We start from the raw sequence: 15,117 nt of genomic DNA on the forward strand, positions 1-15,117 counted from the left end.
GTAACTCCCCTGGGTATGAATTGTCTCTCTATCTTATCTGTCTATGCTTGGTTGACCTAGCAACTGGGTCTGTTTTAATGTCCAGACAGCATGTACCCAACAGTGAGGTCAGTGGGATTGGAGAGAGTCTCCTCCCGAGTACCATTTCTTACTCGGCAGGATCCGTCCACGTTTGGAGGGCTCCTGGCAAGCGGGGAGTCGCCGACCCGCGTTCAATGTGCCGGTCCGCTTAGCGAGTGCGTCCCGCACGCCCCCATGTCTTCTTTTTTTTCATTTTCATATTTTTGAAAAAATAATTTTTCATTTTTTTTTTCTGCTTCAAAGTAGATTAAGTGAAGCTTCACCTCCATTCAGAGCCTGCTGATCTTCACATATGTTGCTCTTTATATGCCCCCCAACCATAATCTGGAAATATATTAATTTCAGACTTCTGGACATAAAACTTACATATTGTGTAAACCACACACAGACATGTGAAATCCCTTAGCTAGATGAGCCTCAAACATCAGAGCAATGGCCTAGGCGACAACACCTTGGGTGGGCAATTGTCTTCCAAATGAATGTTCATATATAACACGCAATTCTCCAAATCAATATTTCTATATAACATGCCATTCTCCTTGCATTATGCTGTTGGGTCAGGGAGGAGGGAGGTTGCAATGCTGGGAAAAACACCTCCACAGCAGATCAACACAGTATTGCAACATTTTTCGAATGAAAGTAACAGCGCCCTTGGGCACCCCTGTAGTTTATTTTTAGTCATTTATCAGACACTCTTATCCAGAGTGACTTAATATATTTTTGTGTAATAATTTTTTTCATACCTGCCCCCCAGTGGGAATCAAACCCTAAACCCTGGCATTGCAAATACCATGATCTACAAACTGAGCCTCCTCATCCCTGCCACAATTCAGACTACTGGACATAATTATAATTCCTATCTAAACCTAACGGCTTGTGAAACCCCCACACAGAGGTGTGAAATTCCTCAACTTGAGGAGCTTCAAACATCAGAACAATGGCCTGACAACACCTGAGACATTTTTTAGGAAGATGGCATCATCTGGTTCTATTGCCAACATGATTAGCTAAGTTATAAAAAAAGTATATTACAGAGTTAGGCTTTCACAATAACATTCCTGAAACAGATTGTAATTTTGATGCGCATAGGAATCATGAGTGCATTCAGGTGCGTATGCCACGGCTAAGTTTATTCACAGTAGACAAACAGGCTCATTCTGTTCAGAATAACCCAGGGTATGACGTCATGTCATCTTGTAACTATACATCAAATATAGTGATCATAAATGTTGACACTGTATTTGACATGAGTTTTATAATAAGAAAATTTGAAGTGCACATTTGGACTCATGGGTGTTTTGCTTGCTTGTATGACATCAAAGCAGTATTTATTATAGTCCTCAACGTCTCATCTTTCAAAATACATTTAGTCCTCTGAAGCGTAGAGCCTGTGGTCTGAAGTCATGTATAGCATGTTACTGTACAGCCACTGCGTACCAATTTAGGCGTTTATCAGTGCCATTTTCAACCTGTATACTTTAAAGGGCTACATACAAATTGTGCAACAATATTGCATTTTTAAAAGCCTGTTATATTAAATGAAGTGCCCTTTAATATAGACCACATGTAAAATTCAATAAATCAGATTGTCGAGTGAGGCAGAGAGAGTTGTGAGGATAGAGAAAGAGAGAGTGAAAACAGTGGAGTGAGACAGAACGAGAGAGAAAGTGAATTGTGAGAAGATCTCCACCCTATTCCCTATGTAGTGCACTACTTTAGATCTGATCAGAAGTAGCCTAGTGCACTACGTAGGGAACAGGGTGTCATTTGGGCCAGAGTCAGTAACTCCCCTGGGTATGAATTGTCTCTCTATCTTATCTGTCTATGCTTGGTTGACCTAGCAACTGGGTCTGTTTTAATGTCCAGACAGCATGTACCCAACAGTGAGGTCAGTGGGATTGGAGAGAGTCTCCTCCCGAGTACCATTTCTTACTCGGCAGGATCCGTCCACGTTTTCGGAGGGCTCCTGGCAAGCGGGGGAGTCGCCGACCCGCGTTCAATGTGCCGGTCCGCTTAGCGAAGTGCGTCCCGCATGCCCCCCATGTCTTCTTTTTTTCATTTTCATATTTTTGAAAAAAATAATTTTTCATTTTTTTTTTTCTGCTTCAAAGTAGATTAAGTGAAGCTTCACCTCCATTCAGAGCCTGCTGATCTTCACATATGTTGCTCTTTATATGCCCCCAACCATAATCTGAAATATATTAATTTCAGACTTCTGGACATAAAACTTACATATTGTGTAAACCACACACAGACATGTGAAATCCCTTAGCTAGATGAGCCTCAAACATCAGAGCAATGGCCTAGGCGACAACACCTTGGGTGGGCAATTGTCTTCCAAATGAATGTTCATATATAACACGCAATTCTCCAAATCAATATTTCTATATAACATGCCATTCTCCTTGCATTATGCTGTTGGGTCAGGGAGGAGGGAGGTTGCAATGCTGGGAAAAACACCTCCACAGCAGATCAACACAGTATTGCAACATTTTTCGAATGAAAGTAACAGCGCCCTTGGGCACCCCTGTAGTTTATTTTTAGTCATTTATCAGACACTCTTATCCAGAGTGACTTAATATATTTTTTGTGTAATAATTTTTTCATACCTGCCCCCAGTGGGAATCAAACCCTAAACCCTGGCATTGCAAATACCATGATCTACAAACTGAGCCTCCTCATCCCTGCCACAATTCAGACTACTGGACATAATTATAATTCCTATCTAAACCCTAACGGCTTGTGAAACCCCCACACAGAGGTGTGAAATTCCTCAACTTGAGGAGCTTCAAACATCAGAACAATGGCCTGACAACACCTGAGACATTTTTTAGGAAGATGGCATCATCTGGTTCTATTGCCAACATGATTAGCTAAGTTATAAAAAAAAGTATATTACAGAGTTAGGCTTTCACAATAACATTCCTGGAAACAGATTGTAATTTTGATGCGCATAGGAATCATGAGTGCATTCAGGTGCGTATGCCACGGCTAAGTTTATTCACAGTAGACAAACAGGCTCATTCTGTTCAGAATAACCCAGGGTATGACGTCATGTCATCTTGTAACTATACAGCAAATATAGTGATCATAAATGTTGACACTGTATTTGACATGAGTTTTATAATAAGAAAATTTGAAGTGCACATTTGGACTCATGGGTGTTTTGCTTGCTTGTATGACATCAAAGCAGTATTTATTATAGTCCTCAACGTCTCATCTTTCAAAATACATTTAGTCCTCTGAAGCGTAGAGCCTGTGGTCTGAAGTCATGTATAGCATGTTACTGTACAGCCACTGCGTACCAATTTAGGCGTTTATCAGTGCCATTTTCAACCTGTATACTTTAAAGGGCTACATACAAATTGTGCAACAATATTGCATTTTTAAAAGCCTGTTATATTAAATGAAGTGCCCTTTAATATAGACCACATGTAAAATTCAATAAATCAGATTGTCGAGTGAGGCAGAGAGAGAGTTGTGAGGATAGAGAAAGAGAGAGTGAAAACAGTGGAGTGAGACAGAACGAGAGAGAAAGTGAATTGTGAGAAGATCTCACCCTATTCCCCTATGTAGTGCACTACTTTAGATCTGATCAGAAGTAGCCTAGTGCACTACGTAGGGAACAGGGTGTCATTTGGGCCAGAGTCAGTAACTCCCCTGGGTATGAATTGTCTCTCTATCTTATCTGTCTATGCTTGGTTGACCTAGCAACTGGGTCTGTTTTAATGTCCAGACAGCATGTACCCAACAGTGAGGTCAGTGGGATTGGAGAGAGTCCCCTCTCCCTCTCTCTGTCTCCTCCCGAGTACCATTTCTTACTCGGCAGGATCCGTCCACGTTTTGGAGGGCTCCTGGCAAGCGGGGAGTCGCCGACCCGCGTTCAATGTGCCGGTCCGCTTAAGCGAGTGCGTCCCCGCACGCCCCATGTCTTCTTTTTTTTCATTTTCATATTTTTGAAAAAAATAATTTTTCATATTTTTTTTTCTGCTTCAAAGTAGATTAAGTGAAGCTTCACCTCCATTCAGAGCCTGCTGATCTTCACATATGTTGCTCTTTATATGCCCCCCAACCATAATCTGGAAATATATTAATTTCAGACTTCTGGACATAAAACTTACATATTGTGTAAACCACACACAGACATGTGAAATCCCTTAGCTAGATGAGCCTCAAACATCAGAGCAATGGCCTAGGCGACAACACCTTGGGTGGGCAATTGTCTTCCAAATGAATGTTCATATATAACACGCCATTCTCCAAATCAATATTTCTATATAACATGCCATTCTCCTTGCATTATGCTGTTGGGTCAGGGAGGAGGGAGGTTGCAATGCTGGGAAAAACACCTCCACAGCAGATCAACACAGTATTGCAACATTTTTCGAATGAAAGTAACAGCGCCCTTGGGCACCCCTGTAGTTTATTTTTAGTCATTTATCAGACACTCTTATCCAGAGTGACTTAATATATTTTTGTGTAATTATTTTTTTCATACCTGCCCCCAGTGGGAATCAAACCCTAAACCCTGGCATTGCAAATACCATGATCTACAAACTGAGCCTCCTCATCCCTGCCACAATTCAGACTACTGGACATAATTATAATTCCTATCTAAACCTAACGGCTTGTGAAACCCCCACACAGAGGTGTGAAATTCCTCAACTTGAGGAGCTTCAAACATCAGAACAATGGCCTGACAACACCTGAGACATTTTTTAGGAAGATGGCATCATCTGGTTCTATTGCCAACATGATTAGCTAAGTTATAAAAAAGTATATTACAGAGTTAGGCTTTCACAATAACATTCCTGGAAACAGATTGTAATTTTGATGCGCATAGGAATCATGAGTGCATTCAGGTGCGTATGCCACGGCTAAGTTTATTCACAGTAGACAAACAGGCTCATTCTGTTCAGAATAACCCAGGGTATGACGTCATGTCATCTTGTAACTATACAGCAAATATAGTGATCATAAATGTTGACACTGTATTTGACATGAGTTTTATAATAAGAAAATTTGAAGTGCACATTTGGACTCATGGGTGTTTTGCTTGCTTGTATGACATCAAAGCAGTATTTATTATAGTCCTCAACGTCTCATCTTTCAAAATACATTTAGTCCTCTGAAGCGTAGAGCCTGTGGTCTGAAGTCATGTATAGCATGTTACTGTACAGCCACTGCGTACCAATTTAGGCGTTTATCAGTGCCATTTTCAACCTGTATACTTTAAAGGGCTACATACAAATTGTGCAACAATATTGCATTTTTAAAAGCCTGTTATATTAAATGAAGTGCCCTTTAATATAGACCACATGTAAAATTCAATAAATCAGATTGTCGAGTGAGGCAGAGAGAGAGTTGTGAGGATAGAGAAGAGAGAGTGAAAACAGTGGAGTGAGACAGAACGAGAGAGAAAGTGAATTGTGAGAAGATCTCCACCCTATTCCCTATGTAGTGCACTACTTTAGATCTGATCAGAAGTAGCCTAGTGCACTACGTAGGGAACAGGGTGTCATTTGGGCCAGAGTCAGTAACTCCCCTGGGTATGAATTGTCTCTCTATCTTATCTGTCTATGCTTGGTTGACCTAGCAACTGGGTCTGTTTTAATGTCCAGACAGCATGTACCCAACAGTGAGGTCAGTGGGATTGGAGAGAGTCCCCTCTCCCTCTCTCTGTCTCCTCCCGAGTATCATTTCTTACTCGGCAGGATCCGTCCACGTTTTCGGAGGGCTCCTGGCAAGCGGGGAGTCGCCGACCCGCGTTCAATGTGCCGGTCCGCTTAGCGAGTGCGTCCCCGCACGCCCCATGTCTTCTTTTTTTCATTTTCATATTTTTGAAAAAATAATTTTTCATATTTTTTTTTCTGCTTCAAAGTAGATTAAGTGAAGCTTCACCTCCATTCAGAGCCTGCTGATCTTCACATATGTTGCTCTTTATATGCCCCCAACCATAATCTGGAAATATATTAATTTCAGACTTCTGGACATAAAACTTACATATTGTGTAAACCACACACAGACATGTGAAATCCCTTAGCTAGATGAGCCTCAAACATCAGAGCAATGGCCTAGGCGACAACACCTTGGGTGGGCAATTGTCTTCCAAATGAATGTTCATATATAACACGCCATTCTCCAAATCAATATTTCTATATAACATGCCATTCTCCTTGCATTATGCTGTTGGGTCAGGGAGGAGGGAGGTTGCAATGCTGGGAAAAACACCTCCACAGCAGATCAACACAGTATTGCAACATTTTTTCGAATGAAAGTAACAGCGCCTTGGGCACCCCTGTAGTTTATTTTTAGTCATTTATCAGACACTCTTATCCAGAGTGACTTAATATATTTTTGTGTAATTATTTTTTTCATACCTGCCCCCAGTGGGAATCAAACCCTAAACCCTGGCATTGCAAATACCATGATCTACAAACTGAGCCTCCTCATCCCTGCCACAATTCAGACTACTGGACATAATTATAATTCCTATCTAAACCTAACGGCTTGTGAAACCCCCACACAGAGGTGTGAAATTCCTCAACTTGAGGAGCTTCAAACATCAGAACAATGGCCTGACAACACCTGAGACATTTTTTAGGAAGATGGCATCATCTGGTTCTATTGCCAACATGATTAGCTAAGTTATAAAAAGTATATTACAGAGTTAGGCTTTCACAATAACATTCCTGGAAACAGATTGTAATTTTGATGCGCATAGGAATCATGAGTGCATTCAGGTGCGTATGCCACGGCTAAGTTTATTCACAGTAGACAAACAGGCTCATTCTGTTCAGAATAACCCAGGGTATGACGTCATGTCATCTTGTAACTATACAGCAAATATAGTGATCATAAATGTTGACACTGTATTTGACATGAGTTTTATAATAAGAAAATTTGAAGTGCACATTTGGACTCATGGGTGTTTTGCTTGCTTGTATGACATCAAAGCAGTATTTATTATAGTCCTCAACGTCTCATCTTTCAAAATACATTTAGTCCTCTGAAGCGTAGAGCCTGTGGTCTGAAGTCATGTATAGCATGTTACTGTACAGCCACTGCGTACCAATTTAGGCGTTTATCAGTGCCATTTTCAACCTGTATACTTTAAAGGGCTACATACAAATTGTGCAACAATATTGCATTTTAAAAGCCTGTTATATTAAATGAAGTGCCCTTTAATATAGACCACATGTAAAATTCAATAAATCAGATTGTCGAGTGAGGCAGAGAGAGAGTTGTGAGGATAGAGAAAGAGAGAGTGAAAACAGTGGAGTGAGACAGAACGAGAGAGAAAGTGAATTGTGAGAAGATCTCACCCTATTCCCTATGTAGTGCACTACTTTAGATCTGATCAGAAGTAGCCTAGTGCACTACGTAGGGAACAGGGTGTCATTTGGGCCAGAGTCAGTAACTCCCCTGGGTATGAATTGTCTCTCTATCTTATCTGTCTATGCTTGGTTGACCTAGCAACTGGGTCTGTTTTAATGTCCAGACAGCATGTACCCAACAGTGAGGTCAGTGGGATTGGAGAGAGTCCCCTCTCCCTCTCTCTGTCTCCTCCCGAGTATCATTTCTTACTCGGCAGGATCCGTCCCACGTTTTCGGAGGGCTCCTGGCAAGCGGGAGTCGCCGACCCGCGTTCAATGTGCCCGGTCCGCTTAGCGAAGTCGTCCACGCACGCCCCCCATGTCTTCTTTTTTTTCATTTTCATATTTTTGAAAAAATAATTTTTCATATTTTTTTTCTGCTTCAAAGTAGATTAAGTGAAGCTTCACCTCCATTCAGAGCCTGCTGATCTTCACATATGTTGCTCTTTATATGCCCCCCAACCATAATCTGGAAATATATTAATTTCAGACTTCTGGACATAAAACTTACATATTGTGTAAACCACACACAGACATGTGAAATCCCTTAGCTAGATGAGCCTCAAACATCAGAGCAATGGCCTAGGCGACAACACCTTGGGTGGGCAATTGTCTTCCAAATGAATGTTCATATATAACACGCCATTCTCCAAATCAATATTTCTATATAACATGCCATTCTCCTTGCATTATGCTGTTGGGTCAGGGAGGAGGGAGGTTGCAATGCTGGGAAAAACACCTCCACAGCAGATCCACACAGCATTGCAAAATTTTTCGAATGAAAGTAACAGCGCCCTTGGGCACCCAGGTAGTTTATTTTTAGTCATTTAGCAGACACTCTTATCCAGAGTGACTTAATATATTTTTTGTGTAATTATTTTTTTCATACCTGCCCCCCAGTGGGAATCAAACCCTAAACCCTGGCATTGCAAATACCATGCTCTACAAACTGAGCCTCATCCCTGCCACAATTCAGACTACTGGACATAATTATAATTCCTATCTAAACCTAACGGCTTGTGAAACCCCCACACAGAGGTGTGAAATTCCTCAACTTGAGGAGCTTCAAACATCAGAACAATGGCCTGACAACACCTGAGACATTTTTTAGGAAGATGGCATCTGCCAAAGACAAGGGTGGAAATAAAAACAATATGCAGTTTTCTTTTAAATGTGTTGTTTATTTTAAAGTGCAGATACCCAAAACTGAAATGTAAGTTGAACATGCATGGCTAAATATATTACAAAATTACAGATGTACATTTTAAAAAGGGGTTTAAGGATATTTTTGAGTCCCATCAGCTATTGGTGATTTCGTGCTGACTGGCCTAGCTGTCAAGCCATTCCAAATATTCTCCTTCTCCACCAAAAGATTTTCTTGACACCCCATAGTCAAACAACAGTTCTTCCTGCACCGGAATGTCTCGTTGGGCAATGAAAAGGATGACATTCAACACTTTGCCATCCTCTTCAAGTTGCTGAAGCTGACCTTTGATGTTGCTTCTCTTTCTGGAGTGGTTGATCCTCCGTCCATCCTCGGTCAGGTTGGCATCATTTGAAAACTTGTTCTATTGCCAACATGATTAGCTAAGTTATAAAAAAGTATATTACAGAGTTAGGCTTTCACAATAACATTCCTGGAAACAGATTGTAATTTTGATGCGCATAGGAATCATGAGTGCATTCAGGTGCGTATGCCACGGCTAAGTTTATTCACAGTAGACAAACAGGCTCATTCTGTTCAGAATAACCCAGGGTATGACGTCATGTCATCTTGTAACTATACATCAAATATAGTGATCATAAATGTTGACACTGTATTTGACATGAGTTTTATAATAAGAAAATTTGAAGTGCACATTTGGACTCATGGGTGTTTTGCTTGCTTGTATGACATCAAAGCAGTATTTATTATAGTCCTCAACGTCTCATCTTTCAAAATACATTTAGTCCTCTGAAGCGTAGAGCCTGTGGTCTGAAGTCATGTATAGCATGTTACTGTACAGCCACTGCGTACCAATTTAGGCGTTTATCAGTGCCATTTTCAACCTGTATACTTTAAAGGGCTACATACAAATTGTGCAACAATATTGCATTTTTAAAAGCCTGTTATATTAAATGAGGTGCCCTTTAATATAGACCACATGTAAAATTCAATAAATCAGATTGTCGAGTGAGGCAGAGAGAGAGTTGTGAGGATAGAGAAAGAGAGAGTGAAAACAGTGGAGTGAGACAGAACGAGAGAGAAAGTGAATTGTGAGAAGATCTCCACCCTATTCCCTATGTAGTGCACTACTTTAGATCTGATCAGAAGTAGCATAGTGCACTACGTAGGGAACAGGGTGTCATTTGGGCCAGAGTCAGTAACTCCCCTGGGTATGAATTGTCTCTCTATCTTATCTGTCTATGCTTGGTTGACCTAGCAACTGGGTCTGTTTTAATGTCCAGACAGCATGTACCCAACAGTGAGGTCAGTGGGATTGGAGAGAGTCCCCTCTCCCTCTCTCTGTCTCCTCCCGAGTATCATTTCTTACTCGGCAGGATCCGTCCACGTTTGGAGGGCTCCTGGCAAGCGGGGAGTCGCCGACCCGCGTTCAATGTGCCGGTCCGCTTAGCGAGTGCGTCCCGTACGCCCCCATGTCTTATTTTTTTCATTTTCATATTTTTGAAAAAATAATTTTTCATATTTTTTTTCTGCTTCAAAGTAGATTAAGTGAAGCTTCACCTCCATTCAGAGCCTGCTGATCTTCACATATGTTGCTCTTTATATGCCCCCCAACCATAATCTGGAAATATATTAATTTCAGACTTCTGGACATAAAACTTACATATTGTGTAAACCACACACAGACATGTGAAATCCCTTAGCTAGATGAGCCTCAAACATCAGAGCAATGGCCTAGGCGACAACACCTTGGGTGGGCAATTGTCTTCCAAATGAATGTTCATATATAACACGCCATTCTCCAAATCAATATTTCTATATAACATGCCATTCTCCTTGCATTATGCTGTTGGGTCAGGGAGGAGGGAGGTTGCAATGCTGGGAAGAACACCTCCACAGCAGATCAACACAGTATTGCAACATTTTTCGAATGAAAGTAACAGCGCCCTTGGGCACCCCTGTAGTTTATTTTTAGTCATTTATCAGACACTCTTATCCAGAGTGACTTAATATATTTTTGTGTAATTATTTTTTTCATACCTGCCCCCCAGTGGGAATCAAACCCTAAACCCTGGCATTGCAAATACCATGCTCTACAAACTGAGCCTCATCCCTGCCACAATTCAGACTACTTGACATAATTATAATTCCTATCTAAACCTAACGGCTTGTGAAACCCCCACACAGAGGTGTGAAATTCCTCAACTTGAGGAGCTTCAAACATCAGAACAATGGCCTGACAACACCTGAGACATTTTTTAGGAAGATGGCATCATCTGGTTCTATTGCCAACATGATTAGCTAAGTTATAAAAAAAAGTGTATTACAGAGTTAGGCTTTCACAATAACATTCCTGGAAACAGATTGTAATTTTGATGCGCATAGGAATCATGAGTGCATTCAGGTGCGTATGCCACGGCTAAGTTTATTCACAGTAGACAAACAGGCTCATTCTGCTCAGAATAACCCAGGGTATGACGTCATGTCATCTTGTAACTATACATCAAATATAGTGATCATAAATGTTGACACTGTATTTGACATGAGTTTTATAATAAGAAAATTTGAAGTGCACATTTGGACTCATGGGTGTTTTGCTTGCTTGTATGACATCAAAGCAGTATTTATTATAGTCCTCAACGTCTCATCTTTCAAAATACATTTAGTCCTCTGAAGCGTAGAGCCTGTGGTCTGAAGTCATGTATAGCATGTTACTGTACAGCCACTGCGTACCAATTTAGGCGTTTATCAGTGCCATTTTCAACCTGTATACTTTAAAGGGCTACATACAAATTGTGCAACAATATTGCATTTTTAAAAGCCTGTTATATTAAATGAAGTGCCCTTTAATATAGACCACATGTAAAATTCAATAAATCAGATTGTCGAGTGAGGCAGAGAGAGAGTTGTGAGGATAGAGAAAGAGAGAGTGAAAACAGTGGAGTGAGACAGAACGAGAGAGAAAGTGAATTGTGAGAAGATCTCCACCCTATTCCCTATGTAGTGCACTACTTTAGATCTGATCAGAAGTAGCCTAGTGCACTACGTAGGGAACAGGGTGTCATTTGGGCCAGAGTCAGTAACTCCCCTGGGTATGAATTGTCTCTCTATCTTATCTGTCTATGCTTGGTTGACCTAGCAACTGGGTCTGTTTTAATGTCCAGACAGCATGTACCCAACAGTGAGGTCAGTGGGATTGGAGAGAGTCCCCTCTCCCTCTCTCTGTCTCCTCCCGAGTATCATTTCTTACTCGGCAGGATCCGTCCACGTTTTCGGAGGGCTCCTGGCAAGCGGGGAGTCGCCGACCCGCGTTCAATGTGCCGGTCCGCTTAGCGAGTGCGTCCCGCACGCCCCCATGTCTTCTTTTTTTTCATTTTCATATTTTTGAAAAAATAATTTTTTCATATTTTTTTTCTGCTTCAAAGTAGATTAAGTGAAGCTTCACCTCCATTCAGGCAGTTATCACACCCCCCACCCGGATTCGACCCACTGGTCATTTAAAGACGTGTTTGGCTACGGGCACGTGGTAAGTTATGCGTTCACCTGGTAGTCGTCTTTTTTTCATTTCCATATTTATGAAAAAAAATATTTGTTATTTTTTTGGTAGTCATTTAGCAGACACTCTTATCCAGAGCGACTTACAGTTAGTGATGCATATTTTCTTCATATTTTTTATTTTTTTATATATATTTTTTTTCTAGCTTTATAAAAAAACAAACGGATAAAAACCTGGTTTTCCTATTTGAAAAAAGTTGAAAGGCAACGTGGATCTACTGTGGTGTAGTTCTTCCCAGCATTGAAACCAAATCAGATTTGTATTACATATTGCCTGGAGTGATTTAAAAAGGAAAGAAAGCTCTAATCTTTACCCAAATGGTCTCAAATTATAGGCCTGATCACCCTGGACCAATGCCTGTTGGTAATTTCAGTAGAACCAAGCAACTCAAGTAGCTATTCAACCTCAAAACTACCTGGTTTTGCTATACATTCAAAACAGCAGTATAATGTGAATTTTTTTTATGGGCATTTAAAAATGACAGAAAATCTTTTCCAAAATGGTCTCAAATGAGCTGTACTCTCAGGCCCATGGGAGAAAGGGTTTTACTAGGCAGGGAGTGTAGAACAAGATGCATGGAGCTCCAGAGGTCACAAGGTCAATGTGGGCCTGCATGGATGTCAGCAGGGCATGAGGGAGAAGGCCCAAGTGAATAGGTGTGTCTGTGTGAGTGTGTGTGTGAGTGATGTATGTTGTTAAGTTATGGAATTAATTGTACAGCATTGGATTGGTGTTGGCATAGGGTAGAGGGAGTTTACATATACCAGTCATTTCCTTTTAAATCCATGAAGGGAAGTGGACAAGTTCACACTTAGAAAGGAGATAATAGTTCCACACCTCATGTGTCCTGATAACTACAGGAATGGAACCATATTGAGGTTGGCTGCTTTCTATACGGTTTGATGAGAGAGAGAGAGAGAGAGAGAGACAGAGACAGAGACAGAGACAGAGACAGAGACAGAGACAGAGACAGAGACAGAGACAGAGACAGAGACAGAGACAGAGACAGAGACAGAGACAGAGAGAGAGAGAGAGAGAGAGAGAGAGAGAGAGAGAGAGAGAGAGACAGAGACAGAGACAGAGACAGAGACAGAGACAGAGACAGAGACAGAGACACGAGAGAGAGAGAGAGAGAGAGAGAGAGAGAGAGAGAGAGAGAGAGAGAGAGAGAGAGAGACAGAGACAGAGACAGAGACAGAGACAGAGACAGAGACAGAGAGAGAGAGAGAGAGAGAGAGAGAGAGAGAGAGAGAGACAGAGACAGAGACAGAGACAGAGACAGAGACAGAGACAGAGACAGAGACAGAGACAGAGACAGAGACAGAGACAGAGACACAGAGAGAGAGAGAGAGAGAGAGAGAGAGAGAGAGAGAGAGAGAGAGAGAGAGAGAGAGAGAGAGAGAGAGAGAGAGAGAGAGACAGAGACAGAGACAGAGACAGAGACAGAGAGAGAGAGAGAGAGAGAGAGAGAGAGAGACAGACAGAGACAGAGAGAGAGAGAGAGAGAGAGACAGAGACAGAGACAGAGACAGAGAGAGAGAGAGAGAGAGAGAGAGAGAGAGAGAGAGAGAGAGAGAGAGAGAGAGAGAGAGAGAGAGAGAGAGAGAGAGAGAGAGAGAGAGAGAGAGAGAGAGAGAGAGAGACAGAGACAGAGACAGAGACAGAGACAGAGACAGAGACAGAGACAGAGACAGAGAGAGAGAGAGAGAGAGAGAGAGAGAGAGAGAGAGAGAGAGAGAGAGAGAGAGAGAGAGAGAGAGAGAGAGACAGAGACAGAGAGAGAGAGAGAGACAGAGACAGAGACAGAGAGAGAGAGAGACAGAGAGAGAGAGAGAGAGAGAGAGAGAGAGAGAGACAGAGAGAGAGAGAGAGAGAGAGAGAGAGAGAGAGAGAGAGAGAGAGAGAGAGAGAGAGAGAGAGAGAGAGAGAGAGAGAGAGGACATCAGGTAAAGTTCTGGAGATGAGGGAATATGTGTGCAGAAAGAAACCCTCCAGTATGGTTAACCCCAGTTAGGCCCAGTATGGACTATCAATACAAGTGACCATTTAGAATGTGACCCAGTTCAATGGGTCTTAACAGAACTGGGGGATGTCAGCCATGAAGTTGTCTAAACACAACTGGAATATAATTTGTTTGTGATTCATTGTTAATGGATTTTCCATTAGGAACACAGGGGGAAAACCTAACACAACAACACACATAACACACAACCAATAAAAACAAAGGGGGAGGAAACCACTAAAGTCATTACCATATTGTCATTTTCTAATGACAGGGAGAAAACATGTAAAATCTAGAAGACTACTTTAGATCTGGTCAGAAGAAGCCTAGTGCACTACGTAGGGAACAGGGAGAGATTTGGGACAGAGACAGTAACTCCTGTATGGAAATCTTCATTCTAATGACAGTGAGCAAATCTCCACCCTATTCCCTATGTAGTGCACTACTTTAGATCTGATCAGAAGTAGCCTAGTGCACTACGTAGGGAACAGGGTGTCATTTGGGCCAGAGTCAGTAACTCCCCTGGGTATGAATTGTCTCTCTAACTTATCTGTCTATGCTTGGTTGACCTAGCAACTGGGTCTGTTTTAATGTCCAGACAGCATGTACCCAACAGTGAGGTCAGTGGGATTGGAGAGAGTCCCCTCTCCCTCTCTCTCTGTCTCCTCCCGAGTATCATTTCTTACTCGGCAGGATCCGTCCACGTTATCGGAGGGCTCCTGGCAAGTGGGGGAGTCGCCGACCCGCGTTCAATGTGCCGGTCCGCTTAGCGAGTCGTCCCGCACGCCCCCATGTCTTCTTTTTTTCATTTTCATATTTTTGAAAAAATTATTTTTCATATTTTTTTTCTGCTTCAAAGTAGATTAAGTGAAGCTTCACCTCCATTCAGGCAGTTATCACACCCCCCCACCCGGATTCGACCCCACTGGTCATTTAA

Source organism: Coregonus clupeaformis, unplaced genomic scaffold (genome assembly GCF_020615455.1).
Source record: "Coregonus clupeaformis isolate EN_2021a unplaced genomic scaffold, ASM2061545v1 scaf0209, whole genome shotgun sequence".
In the NCBI taxonomy this organism is placed as follows: Eukaryota; Metazoa; Chordata; class Actinopteri; order Salmoniformes; family Salmonidae; genus Coregonus; species Coregonus clupeaformis.